The sequence below is a fragment of the Jaculus jaculus genome, chromosome 1 (genome assembly GCF_020740685.1).
Source record: "Jaculus jaculus isolate mJacJac1 chromosome 1, mJacJac1.mat.Y.cur, whole genome shotgun sequence".
In the NCBI taxonomy this organism is placed as follows: domain Eukaryota; kingdom Metazoa; phylum Chordata; class Mammalia; order Rodentia; family Dipodidae; genus Jaculus; species Jaculus jaculus.
This window is the reverse complement of record NC_059102.1, coordinates 216,290,958-216,308,167: the sequence shown is the minus strand read 5'-3', so window position 1 is coordinate 216,308,167 and position 17,210 is coordinate 216,290,958. Positions and strand designations below refer to the sequence as shown.

The 17,210-nt window shown below is 40.4% G+C and overlaps 1 pseudogene; it reads right to left on the bottom strand.

Annotated features, from left to right (window-relative positions):
* Positions 1-9,392: 9,392 nt before the first annotated feature.
* LOC101601753 lies at positions 9,393-10,139 on the bottom strand (annotated as a pseudogene).
* Between the last annotated feature and the right edge of the window lie 7,071 nt (positions 10,140-17,210).

Below are 17,210 nucleotides of genomic sequence, written 5' to 3'. Positions count from 1 at the left end.
CAGCAAGTTCCAGCTTCCTCTGAAAGATGTAGACACCAGCCCTTTGGGAAAGTTTTCTCTGATGCCATTTTCTTTACCTTCCAATCTCACTAGACTCATCCATGATTTTCTCATTACAATGTATGTAGCTCTCGCCATTCATTTATCTGTTCTGGGTTTATATAAACCAGGGACTGAGATAATAGGAAGTTATACCTGTGGCCTTGATCTCAATAGCTGTCTATTGGAATATGACATTAGGTAAATAATATTGAAGTGTGGTCAATTTAGTTAAAGGTAAGGGGTGAGGATGGCCAAGCAGAGGTCCAAAAATGCTCTAAATATGCAGAGCAGGTGATTTTGCATCTGATCTCAAAAGAAAGCTCAGAAGTAAGCCAGGGGAATCAAAGAAGGAAAGGAAGGAAAAGGGTTTCAGGGAGTGGGAACATTTTTGTGAAGGCTCAGAAGCATAGAGAGAAACTCTTTTGCATAGTACTTGGTTGTTCATTGTGGCCAATGAGTTGTTTTAACACTTCATAAGACATGTCTCTTACAAAGATAACTTTAGGGCTGGAGAGATGGCTTAATGATTAAGGCTCTTGCCTGCAAAGCCTAACAACCCTGGTTCAATTCCCTTGTACCCATGTAAAGCCAGATGTACAAAGTGGCACATACATCTGAGTTCCTTTGCAGCAGCTAGAGGTCCAGGCGCTCGCTCGCTCTCTCTCTCTCTCTCTCTCTCTCTCCTTGGGAATAAATAAATAATCTTTAAATTCACTATTTAAAAAAAAAAGATCACTTTAGTTTCAGTGTGGAGGCACAACTATAGAGGAACAGGACTATACACAAAGTTCTGGTGTTCTAGCATTTTCCATAGACTGCTCAAGGCAGAACTGGAGCCCAGCATCAGTCTATACGAGGTTCCCAACTCTTCAGTACTTTTGTTTTATTTTGTTTTTATTTATTTATCTATGAGAGAGAGAGAGGGGTGGGATAATGGGCACACCAGGGCCTCTAGCCACTACAAAAGAACTCCAGAATCAAACCTGGGTACTGAGGCTTCACAGACAGGTGCCTTAACTGCTAAGCTATCTCTCCAGCCCAACTCTGCAGTACTTTTAATGGCTGGCTTGTCTGTGAACATGGGGGAACAGTGCTAGCTGGCACTAATAATTTGCAATAGCAAAATAAGTCCTTAAATAAATAACTATTAAATCTCCTAAAAATAGCATACAGTTTGGCACAGGGTAGGGGCTCAAGAATTCTCCATAAGAAGTAAATGTACTCAGAGTAGCTTCAACTCTAAGATTAGACTGTTTTTTAAATTTTATTTTATTTTAAAATATTTTTATTTATTTGTAAGCAGAGAGAGAGAGAGAGAGACAGAAAGATACACACACAGAGAGAGAGAATGGGTGTGTCAGGACCTCTAGCCACTGCAAATGAACTCTAGATGCCTTTTGTACATCTGGCTTTATGTTGGTACTAGGGAATCAAACCTAGGTCATTTGGGTTGTTTGGCTTTGCAGGCAAATGCCTTAAACACTGAGCAATCTCTCCAGCACTAAATCTTATTTTGTTAAGACCAAGAATGCAAGACAAAATTTAGTCTTTTAGTCTTCATATTTAAATATACAATTTACTTAAAACAATAGCACCTTTATTAGGAAAATATCAATTTCTAAACCTGACAAAAATGATAAGTATCATATATAAGAGTGGGCACAACCTAAAAATTCAGCCACTGGCGAGTGGTTTTTAGGCAGCTACTAAAACTGATCAGTATGACATGGATGTGAACACATGACTTTAGGAAGGCAAAATACATGTGCCTAACAATAAAGACCTGATGTGAGTCAGACTATACTGCTGAGCTACAGGGACAAAATTGTGGAGGTTAGAGAAGAGAATAAACTGCCTAGGGGCTGGAGCGATGGCTCTGTGGATAAAGCACTGGCTCTGCAGGCCTGACAACACAAGTTTGGTTTCCCAGAAGCACATACAGCCGGATGCATAGTGCCAGCATATCATCCTAACCAGCCTACAGCAAAATGGGAAGCAAAGAGAGGACAGTTCAGAAACCTAGCGCATACTGCATGACACAGATACCCTGCTTCAAACCAGACAGAAGACAAGGACCAATATTTGAAGTTGTCCACTGCCCTCCACATGCACACTGTGGCACATGGCCCACATCTACACACATGTGCATGCATACATGCACACAATTTTAAAAGTAAAGTAAAATGCCTAATGGAAATTAAGCACTGAGGGCTAAGGGTAAAGCTCAGTTGGTAAAGTGCCTTAGCCCAGGGTTGGATCTCCAGAACTGCATAAACCAGGTATAGTGGTGAAGGCCTATAATCCTAGAACTTGGAAGGTAGAGACATAGGGAGCAGAAGGTCAAGGTTCTCCTGAGCTACACAGCAAACTCAAGGAAAATAAAACTTTTATTATTTAAACAAAACAAAGATCCAGAAAAACCACACTAAGCAAATATAAGTGGATGGTCTATTTAAAGGTTAAGACCACATATTGAGCACTGCTCTTTGACTAAGAAGAATGGGCATATACATCAATAAATCTCTCAAATAATTATGCTTTTTATACAAGCTTCTCTCACTTTTGGTTTGAGAATCTGTTTTATTTTGCAAATGGTGGAAACTACTGGGGAGATCAAGGATACATTAATACAACAAGAAAAGATAAACAACTGCCTACCATGAGCTGATCACCTCTATCGTATCTGCTTGGGTCCAGAAGTCACTACAGAGGAAGCAGTGACAGGAGCACTGCTCTCATGGCTAGCCTCAAAACCAGTCCCAGGGAGATGGTTGCTCATACATAGTGAATTCCAGGGGTCAACCTAGGCTAGAGTGAGACCCTGTCTTGAAAAAAAAAAAAAAAAAAAAACCACACAGATCCAAGGGTACAGAGAACTCACCACGAAATTGGATCTTTAACATACCTGCCAAGACTCAGGGAACACTGTAGAAGAAGGGGAAAAAAGATTGTAAGAGCCTCAGAGTGGGTGGGAATAGCCTGAGACACTGTCCTTCCCCCATAGAGACTGACTGAGGCCTTCAGGACCCCACTATAAATTCCAATAACCCCACTGAGGAGGATCCTCAGTAGAAGGGGAGCAGAAGAGAAGGGATATAAGAGTACAACCTTTTTATTTAAAAAAATTAGTCAATACACATAGTCTCACTCATCTGCAACACCTAACCTGAATCTGCCCAAGATGCCTTACATACCCAGCAAGCACCTCATGGACTAGACAATAAGATGGATGGGAGGGCGGGAAGGGAATCAAAGGGTGGAAAACAGTAATCCGGACCCAAATGGCAATGGTACCATAAAATTCTACTTCCTAAAAGACAGACCAAATGGCTGAACCTTCACTAGATCCTTACAGGAAACACCTGAACCACAAGATACTGGAGAGGGTAGGATCAAAACTGACCTAAATCTCCTACATCTTTCCTCCCTCCCTCTCCCCCTCTCCCCTCTATCTCTCTCCTCTCTAACGCTTGTATATTAGTTATCTTTTTCCTCAATTTCTTAGTGGACACTGACCTGTAACCCCCATTTCCAGCTTGGGCCTACCATCCACAATGAGCTTTTGATCAGAGAAACCTACAAGGTTTCCCAAAACAATGACAGACTTCTGTCAGAGCATTTGATGACCCACCAAAGGCCAGTGATAAGACCCTATTGCTGAAGACTCCATACGCAGCTGACGCGTAAAATGGAATGACATGGCTGGAAGCCAGGAGAGAGTCAGTCCCCAGACAGTCAGCGTGTCTAGTGCCAGAAGGCGCTACATAGGCGACTGGGGGAAATGACCAAGATCTGTCCAAGCAACACATTGTTTAACCTAATTAGCAACAAATAACCGGATGTGATGCCCACACAAGTGCAATAGTGGTACACAGCCATGGTGAGGAATCAATTGCTCTTGATTTGGCTAACTGATCCACACAGTGGTAGGAGACCCATAGCTGGAGCTGGGAAACAAGTCAGAACCATACCCAAACACAAGCCCACTCTACAATATCAAGCTACCATCAATCATGGGGTATAAGAGGGCCTAAACCTACCATACTGTCTATCAAAAAGGTAAGTGTTATCTCAATTTTCCGGGTGCTAACTTACTCTCTGTTGGAGAATCTGCTTCTCTTTTCCAGATAGATGCAGATCCTAAGAAGAGAGCTGCCCCAACATACCTCAAAAGGGGCCCAACTGAAACTAAGGACAACTGGCGAAATAAGCAAGGGTGATGTTTTCCTGTAAACCGGATACCAGCACAAAGGGGAAGGAGATCAACGCAGAGAAAAATCAACTCCTACCAAATCAGAGAGCCAGAGCCTCAGAGGCCCCCAACACCTCAGCACTGAAGCAGACCAAAAATGAACCCAACATGGCTCAGGGAAATTTTGCGGAAGAGGGGGCGGAAAGAATGTCAGAGTCACATGTTGGGTCATGATTTGCAGAGACATTTATCATACCAATAACTGGGGGCTAACTCCACAATGCACGACCCATTTTCATTAACAAGGAGGGTCTAATGGGAGGGGGTAGATCACAGATGAGCCTAAATAATGGTACCAAACTGTCTGTATTTACTGAAAAGAAAACTAATAAATTAAATTAAAAAAAATTAGTCAATAATTTTTTTAAAAGAAATAGCACTTTGTCACTTCCATACAAATTCATCCAGCCCCAACTTCTTCCTCCCCTACATAAGAACCCCTTAGCTTGATTTTTATAAGTAATTATTTTCTTCGGCTTTTAAAAAGTCATTTAAAAGTCATTTTAACACCTAAATGCATTGCTATACTATATAGTTTAGTTTTTGTCTTGCTCTTTTAAAAATATAAATTAAAATATAAATTTCAGGTCTGTTTTAACCCCTATGTTCCTTTGCCATCTTCCTTTCCTTACAACTTATCTGCTCAAAAACTCAAGCCCTGTGTGGCCCTCAAAGTTTCTCAGAGGCTAGTGGGATAGTCAACATACACTCAAAGTTCTGTTTTCTCTGTTTCTTGCAGTAGGATCCAGAGGTTGGACTAGACCGTAGTTTGACCCTTTAGCAAAACTAAACACTATTTAGACAACTGAATTTGGCTGTTATGCATCTTCTTTTTGCCTTTAGACACCTCATAGTTGATGTCCATTTCTATATCTGCTCTCTGTTGAGTCCTCATAGGCTACTGTGTTCCCCCAAGCCCTGGTTTTGCTCTTGGAGTGCAAAATGACTGCACTGACACAGTTCCTCAGGCAGAAGTTCCCCTGATAGTTGAGATGGAGTTTCCAGTTTAGTCCATCCATGGTCACCTTGCCTGCAGAGCTTCATGGGTGGCAGGATACTCCCTCATACTGAAATACATCAACCACATCCCCAATTACTTTTCAATCATTATTTTCACAACAAAATTGAAGGTCAAAAATTGACTTTTAAAATTTAAACTGTCTCAATGAGCTTACTTAAAACTGTGACATCAGCTTTATGTCATTTTTTTTTATCTTTGTGTATGTGTATGTTTGTGGTGTACATGTGTGTGGGTGTATGTGCACATGTCTGGCCAGAAGACAAACTTGTGTGTCATCCTAAGAACCACTTTCCAACTATTTTTTGAGATTAGATCTTTTATTGGCCCAGAGCTCACCAATTAGGATTCTCTAGATGGCCAGTGATCTCCAGGGCTTCTTGTCTCCACATCCCAGTGTTCAGGTTATAGTCACATGCTGCCAAGCCTGGATTTTACATGGTATGAGGGATCTGAACTCAGATCCTCAGGCTTGGGTAGAGAGCACTTTACCAAACAAGCCATCTTCCCAGCTCCAAATTTTTTATATATGATGAAGTTCTATTTGACTAGTTTCCTTTTATTGCAGGATTTTGCTATAATATCCAAGAAATACTTCATAATTTCTACTATATATATTTACTTGTTTTATTTAATAATTATCTGCCTTAATAGACTATAAAGCACACAAAGGTAGCAATCTTTATTTGACCATCATTGTATCCCTGGTACCCGTATTAGGGCTGTCATTGTATACAGATCTGTACCATAGTATGATACTTCATTAGTATATATCCATATGAAATAAAGTTGATTTCTGTGTGACATTTAGTTACCTCCTGAAAACTGTAAATTAAGGAGAATATTTTAAGTCAACCCACATGTAGTTTCAAGATGTTTGATAGGAATGAAATAAATGCAATACAAACCATATCAAAGGCATATATTAGAAACATATTATTTTTCCAAGCCTTTTAAAGATCAAAGCTGACCATTCGGTCCTTGGTCTGGTATAGATTTATTCATTTTTCTCTGGTAAGTTTTCAAAAAGCTACTTAGATCAAGGAAAGGGACAGTTCCCTCGCCTTAGCTTAAGTGTAGCCCCAGATAAAACGTCGAGTCTTTCTCTCCCTTTTGATTTTTGTAAGTCTCCAGGCAAAGGTTATTAAGTATTTATCTGCCTCTTAGATCAAGCAAACCTGTAAGGATTTCTATTCTTTTACTTGTTTCTGGGACCTAAAATTGCAAGGACTTGTGTAGTCACATGCGAACAGCAGGGGGAGCGCGTGAGGTTTTTTGGACGGCTATTATTGGTCACTCTTCCCCCGGCACAACCTTCCCTCCCAAATTGCATGAAATATAAGCTTAGTAGTACAAAGGAAATAGTAGCAAGGCAAGGAAAAGAAAGGCAAATTAGAAAGTCTTCCAACGATTGGTAAAAATAGTTAAACTCAGTTTTATAATAAAACCAGCATGCCAGACAGAACTTTCACTTGCTGTTTTTTCCTCCCCCCCTCAAGCCAGTGTGCCCCTGATGCCCTAGACACAACACCATCACTGTTCTTGACTCTTGAGCACTTACTAAAGGAGTCATCTCCCAACCACAGAAGTTTTTAGTTTGATAAATTCTATTTTAACTACTTTTCTTTTATTGCTTCTGCATTTGGTGTCATATCCAAGAAATATTTCATAATTTCTTCTATGACTTTCTGTGTTTTATTTCATAGTAATCTAGCCTAAAAGACTAAGACATGCAAAAGTAGAACTCTCTGTTTTGATCATCGTTGTATCACATGTACCTGCCTGCTCAGCTTTATGTCTCGGAGATTTCTCTATCTTAATAATTGTCAAGGCTGTACGGAAGAGAGAACTACTACATAATAAACTATGGATTTTCCAAGGTTCAGGGAACATTTCAGAAGAAATGCAGAAAGAAGTTAAGAGCCAAAGGGTAGGAGGAGTGCTGTATGACACTGTCTTCTGTACCTGACATGGCCATTGCACTCAGGCTTCCCCCTTGTGAGGGATGAGTCAGGTTGCGGCCTTCTACTCTGCCTCTTAAGGCAAGGGCTTTCATTGTTCACTTAGAGAATTGATGGGATATTCCTTCTGTTGAATTTAAGAGTCCTGAAGGAGAGATGGGGAGATGGCTCAGTGGTTGAAGATGTTTGCTTGAAAAACCAATTGAACCAGGTTCAATTTCCCAGTACCCATGCAAAGCCAGATGCACAAAGTGGAACATGCATCTGAAGAAGCAAGAGGCTGTGATGCACCCATACTCTCTTTATCTTTCTCTCTCTTTTCTCAATCTTCTCACAAATAAATAAATAAAATATTTTTTTAAAGTTCTGAGGGAGGTTAACTCTGAAAAATGTTCAGAGCTGGAGAGATAGCTTAGCAATTAAGGCCCTTGCCTGCAAAGTCTAAGGACCCTCCCCATTAAGGTCAAGCTCCCACAAGTTACCCTAGACTGCAAGGACCTCCTCCCACCAAGGTTGATGACTGTAAAGGGCAGAATATGAGAATGTTCCACCTGCTTCCCTCATAGCCTCAAGACTCAGATCAAGACTCCAATGTAAGAAAACAGTACATGGAGACATTTCTGAAGAACCAGAGAAAAGCAGGGATGAAATACAACTGTAAAGAGGCTGTAAAAACTATAAAAAAAAAAAAAAAAAAAAAGATCAGGCCTACTGAGTGAGGTCAGTCACACACACCTGGACACCATAGCGCACCAGGATATGGGACCAGTGGGTTCTGCTCCTTATTATCGGATGCAGGTTCAAGTTGAATGATGCTCATCTCCTAGGAATGAGTCTGATGTCCATTTGTGGTTCATGTCTGTGGCTGAGTTTTTTTCACTGCCTTCTGGTTGAAGAAGACAGTAGGATCTTGAAAACCTGCAGACACATGTCTGACATTTTTAAGAGAAATTTAGTACAGTGCATGCATGTAGCTGCAAAATACCTTTCCCTCTGAATATTCAACATCGAATCATTGATCTTACTTCCAAACATATGAATGGTCTTATATATTCTGGAATTTGACATATGGTTATTATTTTTTAGTCTGTATTCTTTTTACAACATATATTTATATTCGTGTATACTGTTGCATACATTAGTACTAATTGCTTTTATTCCTAAATAGAGATCCATTGTACATAGATATCACATTGTCTGTTTGCTTGTTTACATATATTTGGATTTTTTCAATTTCTTGATGATTACAATAAGGCTACTGTGCAAATTTCTGTAAAAAAGTGTAAGGCCTAACTAATTTGCATAGTAGGCTTCTCACAGTCACAGAAGTTAGAACCTTTGCTGTGCTTTTTTCATGCAATGGTAGATTTTTTAAATTTTTTAAATATCTTTATTTTTATATTTTTTATATTAAGCACTCAAGAAAATTATTTCAAAATACAATCAACAAATTAACCAGATCTCCTTCATAAAAACACCTACTCAGAGATATTAAGTCAGTTAGTAGATCAGGAAAAGAACTGTGAAACCTATGAGTGTCCATGATGAGGACTATGCATCACTTAAGTCACTTTACCATCAAATTTTTGTTGTTGTTGTTTTCTCGAGGTAGGGTCTCACTCTAGCCTAGGCTGACCAGGAATTCACTATGTAGTCTCAGGGTGGCCTCGAACTCACGGCGATCCTCCTACCTCTGCCTCCCAAGTGCTGGGATTAAAGGCATGCACCACCACACCCAACAACCACCAAATTTTTAATATGATTCATTTTCTATCACATACACATTCAAGAGTTCACTTAGCCTGCTGAGACTTATAACAAAACAGACCATAAAGGACAGCTCAGTTTAATCTGAAGAAATTCTAAAGGAAATGTCAGGACCCTTGACTAGAAGCTTGTGCTGTTTTGGCATAGATGAAGGTTCAGGTATGGGTAAGGTTAGAGAATATCCTCTACCCACTGAAGAGGTGATCTATATTGGCTTTGCTGCCTGTAAATAATCTTCAAAATGCCAGGCATTCCTGCTATGGCTCTTTTCTTTCTTCCTTCCTTTCTTCTTCCTTGCTGTGGCTCTTTTCTAACATGACAAGCGATAGGCGTACATGGGACACAGGATGGTCTACTGATGGACCTTCTCAAAGTACTCTCTGGGAGCCACTGGACTTGGCTTGATCGTAGGCAGCTCTAGTGTCTAGCTTGCAGGGAAGACTTCTCCGTGGGTCTCCACAAACTGGAATGCCTTCACCAAGCGGAGGGACTCTTCCACACTGCGGGCCTACTAGGAGGTCATTGACACTGAGGTGCTTGATGACTCCATTAGGGTCAATGATAAAGAGGCCTCTGAGTACAATGCCAGAATCTTCCACCATAGTCCCTGAGTATTTGCTTAGTTAAATCCCACAAGAGTGTGATGTTCATGTGGCCCAAAACGCCACTTTACCTTAATGCATGGATTCAGGCAAGGTGGCTAAGTGGGAATCCACAGACTCTGCAACTACTTCACAGTTCACGTCATGGAATTCACTGGCTTCTAAAAGCAGCAATTTCCATAGGACACACAGAAAAGAAATCCAAAGGATAAAAGAACAGCACCAAGTATTTCCTCTTAAAGTCATCAAGGCTTATCTCTTTGAACTGAATGGCTATACCCTTAAAATAGGCCACATGCTAGGTGACAGCAGAAGCATGGTGTGCAGCACTGGTGCTAAAGGCAAATTTTCCTGGGGCAGAGCCAGGCCATGGCATGTTTGTCAAACATGTTCTAGAAGCAAAAGGCATAAGGGATGCAGAGGAAGAAATCCCCTTGGAAACGGTGCTCAAGTACCAAGCAATGAAGGCCGATCAGCCTTCCCACAGCCTCCACCATCTTCACTTTCATTTTTCAAAATAGTAAAAGATGTTAGCTTTTAATAGCATTTTGCCATTAATTAGTCATTACTTCATTATTATTACTCATCATTACAGAAACATGTGATCATTGAGAGCATGCAGAAAATACAAACAAGTGCAAAGAAAAATCCTTAAATTTTATAAAAAATCACCTGTTAAAATTTTCTCATGGGGCTGGAGAGATGGCTTAGCAGTTAAGCGCTTGCCTGTGAAGCCTAAGGACCCCGGTTCGAGACTCGGTTCCCCAGGTCCCATGTTAGCCAGATGCACAAGGGGGCACATGCGTCTGGAGTTCATTTGCAGAGGCTGGAAGCCCTGGCGTGCCCATTCTCTCTCTCCCCCTCTATCTGTCTTTCTCTCTGTGTCTGTCGCTCTCAAATAAATAAATAAATTTAAAAAAAAATTTCTCATGTATGCTATATTTCTGTGTGCACATGTGTGTATGTGTGAATTCATAATATACTTTAAAAATTGGGATTATGAGCTGGGCGTGGTGGTGCACGCCTCTAATCCCAACACTCAGAAGGCAGAGGTGGGAGGGTCACCATGAGTTTGAGGCCACCCTGAGACTACATAGTGAATTCCAAGTCAGCCTGAGCTAAAGCAACAACTTAAAAAGCAAACAAACAACAACAACAACAAAAAGGAATTATGTACTGTGTCCAGAAGTCACACATTTTTATAGAAAATCTCAGTGCCAGGGGTGGCATATCTTCCAGTGGGTTGTTGATTAGGGAGGTTCCTGATGACCCTAAAATATTGCAGTCCATTGCTAAGGCTCTTGATTTCCCAACATAACTAAATGACAAGACCATATTGCTGAAGATACCAAATGGTTGGGTTGCAGGACACTAAGAAATCAAACTGGAGCTGAGCTCAAAATCTCTTCTCTGTTGACTAGTTTTCATAATGCTGGGAAGAGCTAATGCAACTGGTTGGAGCAAAGTCTTCAATGGTGTTAACCAGCAGTGGACCCTGCAAAAAGGGAAAAAAGTGATGACATCAAAATAGAAGAGAGACTACTTGGAAAGAAGAGGGTGTTCAGTAGAGGAAAGTTAGGGGAGAGAAAGAACAGAGGGTAGCGTGAGGGGGTTATGATCATGGTATATGGTCTATATGTATGGAGATTTTCAACAAAAAGTTTAAAAAATGAGAAACATGCATTGATTAAATCTTGAGAAGTTTTCCTGAAGCAAGGGAAAAAGGCATGTGATCAGAGAAGTGGGCAAAGTGGGGTTCCCAACATATATAAAGTGTGATTTCTTTTTGGGGGGTTATCTGAGGTAGGGTCTCACACTAGCTCAGGCTGACCTGGAATTCACTCTTTAGTCTCAGAGTGGCCTCAAACTCTTGGCAATCTTCCTACCTCTGCCCTCCCGAGTGCTGGGATTAAAGACATGTGCCACCATGCCTGGTCCTAAAGTGTGATTTCTTTAAAAGAAATGTACTAAATCAAAAATAGTCAGTATGGTAGGTAGCTGTTGTTTGTTCTGTCCTCTGTGCTTTCCTGTAGTTAGAAATATTTATAATGTTCAAAAATAGGAAAGCTACAATTGCTGTTATGACTGTGTGCACTGAGTTCTTGCAATTTTACCATTTGTAGTATCTCTGTTTGCTTTGTTCTTTTCTGAGAGTATTGACACTTTGCCCATTCATAAATTGTTCTTCACAAATCTCAGAAATAGCCAACAGATTCTTCCTCAATAAGATGAAATAATGCTACCCTGAAGAGAAAGTAGTCATTTCAAAACCCTTTCTCTTTACTCAATGACATTAACTTTTGATTTTTAGTGTCCCCAGTGTATCATAGAGAACCCAACATAGCTAGAGAACAATAAATATCAAATACAAATTTGTCATAGAAATATTTGAAGTGATATTTTTCTTTTTACTGTCTAAAGAGGACCAATCTTTTGAAAATGAAAGGCTTGGATTGTTTTAATGGCTCAGAGATGACTCTGGTGATACAAATCCACAACTTCAGGTGCTGCATGAAGGGCTTCCTTGATTTGGATTATTCTTGGCATATGACATGTCTCTGTGGTCAGAGTTCACCTCACTGTGTATCACATGTGTCTGTGTGCTCTTTTAGAGTTTTTAGAACCAAAGTTTTATTAGTAAGATATCTTTACTTTATCTGGAGCCAAGATTATTCATGGTTTTAGAATTCAGATGATGGAACCAAATCCTTGGCTAGTAATTTCTGGAAAAGTGTTTAAATATTCTAAAATATATCAAATTCATTCATAAAATTTCAAGAACTTAAGTGCTACACTCACTCCTAGTCAGAAACCCATTTCAGTGGAGACAAAGGCACTAAGGAGATTCAGAATTTATCAAAACAGAAAATAAGTGCTCCACAGTAATGAATATTTCTAATTTGCCCTCCAAGGCTCAGGAAACATTGCAGAAGAGAGAGTGGAAAGAATTTAAGAGCTACAGAGTATGAAAGCATACTGTGGGGCACTGACTTTCCAACATGCACCAACTACTTATGTACTGGTGACCTCACAGTGATTACCAAGACCGCCACAAGACCTGCACTGTTCTGAGAATATCAACGTTTTGACATAGAGAATGAAGGAGGACAAGGAAGGAGGGTGTGCATGAGATGGGAATGCAGCCAAATGACAATACAGGCATATATTAAAGTTTCCAACAATTTTTTAAAAGAAAATACAGCCAGGCATGGTGGCACATGCCTTTAGTCCCAGCACTTGGGTGGCAGAAGTAGGAGGATCGCTGTGAGTTAGAGGCCACCCTGAGACTACATAGTAAATTCCAGGTCAGCCTGGGCCAGAGTAAAACCCTACCTCAAAAAAAAAAAAAAAAAAAAGAAAAGAAAAGAAAAAGAAAAAGAAAATACATAATGAGATTTTGAAGTTAGATTGTGCAGCAAATTTCCATATAGACAGTGAGCCTACTTTTTCAAACTTTCATACCATCCTACTAATGTTCATTAGTTTGTTAGTTCATCCTAATGTTCATTAGCATCCTCATTGGGTACTCAAGAAACTCACTTATTGTGAAAAAGTAACGATGAGAAAACACCACATAGTAGAGTCTATATTTTTTGTACTTATGTATGTGTGTGATATGTGTGTGTGGCAAGTGTGTATGGGTGTCCATGCCTGTATGAAGGTCAGTGGATAACCTCAGGGTATTTGTCCTCTCCTTCTCTCTTCCTTTTTAAGATATGGTCTCCCTTGTTTTTGCTGCTTTGTGTTGACCAGGATAGCTCTTCCAGAGTGTTTCTGTATTCTCCTAACTCTACCTTCCACTGCCTAGCTCTGCATCCCATTATAGGCACAGATAAATATATGCTTTGTGTCTAGTTTTACATGAATGCTGGGGAATTGAACTCAGGCCAGCAGACTTGCATGCAAGTCCCTTTAACTAATGAGCCCTCTCTCCAGCCCCGCCGAACACATTTTTACTTAATGGTTCTCTGGAAAATGAAAGAATCAAAAAATGTTAAGAAAATCTTTAAAGTCCCAAAGACTTGGTAATTAGAAATTTTCAGAACTGTTATGATGAATGCTGCACAATTAATTTTTGTGAGTTTCATAATAAAAGTAAAAGCAGGAAATTTAGCTCTTTTTAATTAGTTTTTTTTTTTTTTTTTTTGAGGTAGGGTTTTGCTCTAACCTAGGCTAGCCTGCCTGGAATTCACTATGTATTCTCAGGGTGGCCTTGAAGTCACAGCAATCCTTCTACCTGCACTCCCCCCACCCCCCAGTGCTGGGATTAAAGGTGTGCACCTCCACCCCCAGCTAATTAAGGCTATTTTAGTCAGCCAAGTCAAAGCCTCACTTTTTTCTCCATTGAAGACACTGACTTTTGGTAGGGAAGAGGATGACCAATGAGTAATATGATTCAGGGTGAGGTGGCCTCACAGACCTGGGGACCACAGAGACTTGAGAATTAAATAGGATTTCAGAGCCTAGGATATAAGAGAAAACAAGAGAAAGACAGTTACTTTCTAGCCAGCTTTAAAAAGAGAATAAAACAGCCCTCCCCCCCTCCAGACCCCCACAGAGACCAGCATCTTTCCAGAAGACCATGGAACAAACAGCCTAGGACATTTGTGTGGGAGGGCAGCTGCCAGGACCTGGTGCTGTCACTCATGAGGCTGCCCAGCAGGGTTAAAGGGGAGGTGTCCCAGGGGACCTGACACAGGCATACCCAGGCCCACTGGATAAAGAGGCTACAAAAACAGGGCACCCCTTAATGAGTTATTTTTGCGCTTGGGTGCACCAAGAGCTGCCTCAGGAGGCTGGTGAGTAAAACTCTTCTAGGCTTTTGTATGGAGTGCTGTGGCAAGCGCTCCCCATCCATTCCTAGGGGTGCTAAAAAGAAGGCCTTTTGGAGTCTTCATGGGAGATGTGGATTTTAAGGGCAACCTTAGGTCATACAGAACTAATCAAGTACAAACAATATGAAAATGAACCCGACAGTCAGCAAATATGTAAGGACTTTATCAGAAACATTGAAAAATGGACAACTTCCCTAAATGCTACAAGGTGGCACTGGGAGAGCAGGATTAAATGATTTATTCATTGTGTATGTGTGCATGTGTGTACATATGTATGTGCAAATGACTTTGCCACTGCAGGTGTTAGGGCCTCTGAAAAGGCTGGGGTTTTATGTGCAGGCCTAGAATATTGGTCCTTTTAACTCATTCTTCCCTTAAGATGATCAGGACTGACTTTTATCTAAGGAGAGAGAAGAACCATATGTGTGCAGGGAATGACACAGACCTCGAACAGCCCCAAGGGCCCGGCTTCATTCAAGACTCTGGGGAAGACTCCATGGGGTTTAATATCTAACTAATTAGCAAGTGAATGCTTAAGTCAATATGTGAAAAAAACCCTGATTAGTTTAAATAGATAGAAGCCTCTGGAGAAACCCCAGAAAGTACAAGCCCTTTTCTTCTTTACTTTTTTAGTTAATTAATTTAATTTTTAATGGCAGGAACAGTGCTTCTGGAGTTCTATGGAAACCTACACACACATTCACAAAAAAGGCTTAATGAATCCTTGATTTTTGCACTTGCTTGAAATAGTCTCAACGGGACTACTGGAAGAAATAGGAAGATTGAACAGCCATGCTCAGTGTCAAAGTCCCTATTCAATCATGTCTTGACCAAAGTAAAAAGCAGAGAATCCATCTTCACCTCTTAGACACGCCCAGGGAGTAAAAACAAATAATTATTCTGGGTGTACAACAACATTGCTTGTAGGGGAAGCCTAGAGGTAAGATCAATAAGGCTCTTGTTTTCTCTAGATTTAGGCAAATAATGATGAACAAAAGTGTCATCTCGTAGTTCTCCTGACCCAGCACAGTGGGGCTGCTGTGTGGACATGACCTTGGGGAGGGGGAGGAGCGAACAGAAGAACTCAGCATGGGGGATTCAGACCAGAAGTCATCAGTTTGCAAGCCAGGCTGTGCTCTCTAAAGGAGCAAGACCCACATTCCGAAGGGATATTACATCTGATACCCCTGGATTAGAATCTTTCTGCTGAATTTGTAAGACATTAAGCAAATGATTAAACCTGGGAGATATGCTTTCATAATATAAGGCAAGGCAACTGAGTTTCAAAGAGGTAAATTTTACCTAAAAAAAAAAAAAAAGAGAAAAGGAGACTTCTTCAACTATAATAGCAAGATTTGCTTTTACATGTTCTAGTGTCCTTGTTGTCTAAAATATGATACATTAGCATCCAGGTGCTAAATTAACTAATACATTTCAAAGCAGAGAACAAAAATATGTAGGACTTTTCTATATTGCTATATATCATTGATTCATCATCAACTATTTTATAGTTGTGGTTCTTTTGACACTAACAAATGTCTAAAGAATAAATTCCTCAAGGGAGGAGGACAGTGGGAGAGGGCATGAGTAAAAGTATATAATGAAAATGTCATAATGAGACCCACTGTTAGTTTTTTTTTTTTTAATAAAAAGCATAAAGTGGCCTGGAGAGATGACTTAGCAGTTAAGGGGCTTGCCTGCAAAGCCTAAGGACCCAAGTTCAAGTCCCACATCAGCCAGATGCACAAGGTGACATATGTGCATGGGTGGCACATACACGCAAAGTGGTGCATGTGTCTGGAGCTCTCTTGCAATGGCTAAGGTCCTGGTCTGGTTTACTGCTTCCTGCAGAATTGCTGACTTTTCTCTGATGCTGCTTGCCAGCCATTCACTCCCTACTCTGCTGTTGCCCTCATGGTCCTACTCACTATTCCTTTTCCTCTGTACTTTCTCCTTTATTAGCTCTTCTCTTACCAACATTTAATGTGCTTGGTAATAATAGCAAACGTTTATAGATGTGACCTTCTGTATGTTAGGCACTGTACAATTGCTTTTGTGTATTGCTAACTAATAACAGTCTCTGAACAACCCTCTTGGGAGGTACAGCCATTTATTTTCATTTACAGATATGGAGCTAAGACAGAGGGGTCAAGTAGCTCAATGACAGTCACACAACTAGGAGATGATAGAGTTTGTTATCTTAACCCATGTAATGCACTGTATGATAGCACCTTAAATTATTTCTTTGTATATTTACTGTCTGCCATCTGATTTTAGTATGCAAGAGGACAGGGATATCTTGCTCCCAACTGTGAATCTCAGTTATTGTCTCCTAAAAGGGAAGAATTTGGTCAAGAGACACAGTTTAAGCAGAAGTTTATTTAGGAAAACAAAACATACATTCCAAAGAGCATTTGCAGTAGGCTGCCCTAAAGGGTGGGGAAAGCAATGCAGGAGGTTCTGAACTGTAAATTTTAAAGACATTTTATTAATTGTTATGAGGCAGATGGCATAGTCAGGGAATAAGGTCACGCTTTGTCTTCCCAAATCAAGGTGGACAAGCTCTCAAGACTAGGGGATTTCTTCCTATTATCCTCTAGCAAAGCCCACAGGAAAGAGGATAGAAATCACAATGTAAGTGGTGTTATACTGAAGTTGGGGTTGTTTGAGGATGTGGGTCCTTTTTAGTGCACATGTGTGGCAATTTGGGATGAACTCTGGTGCCTTAATTTT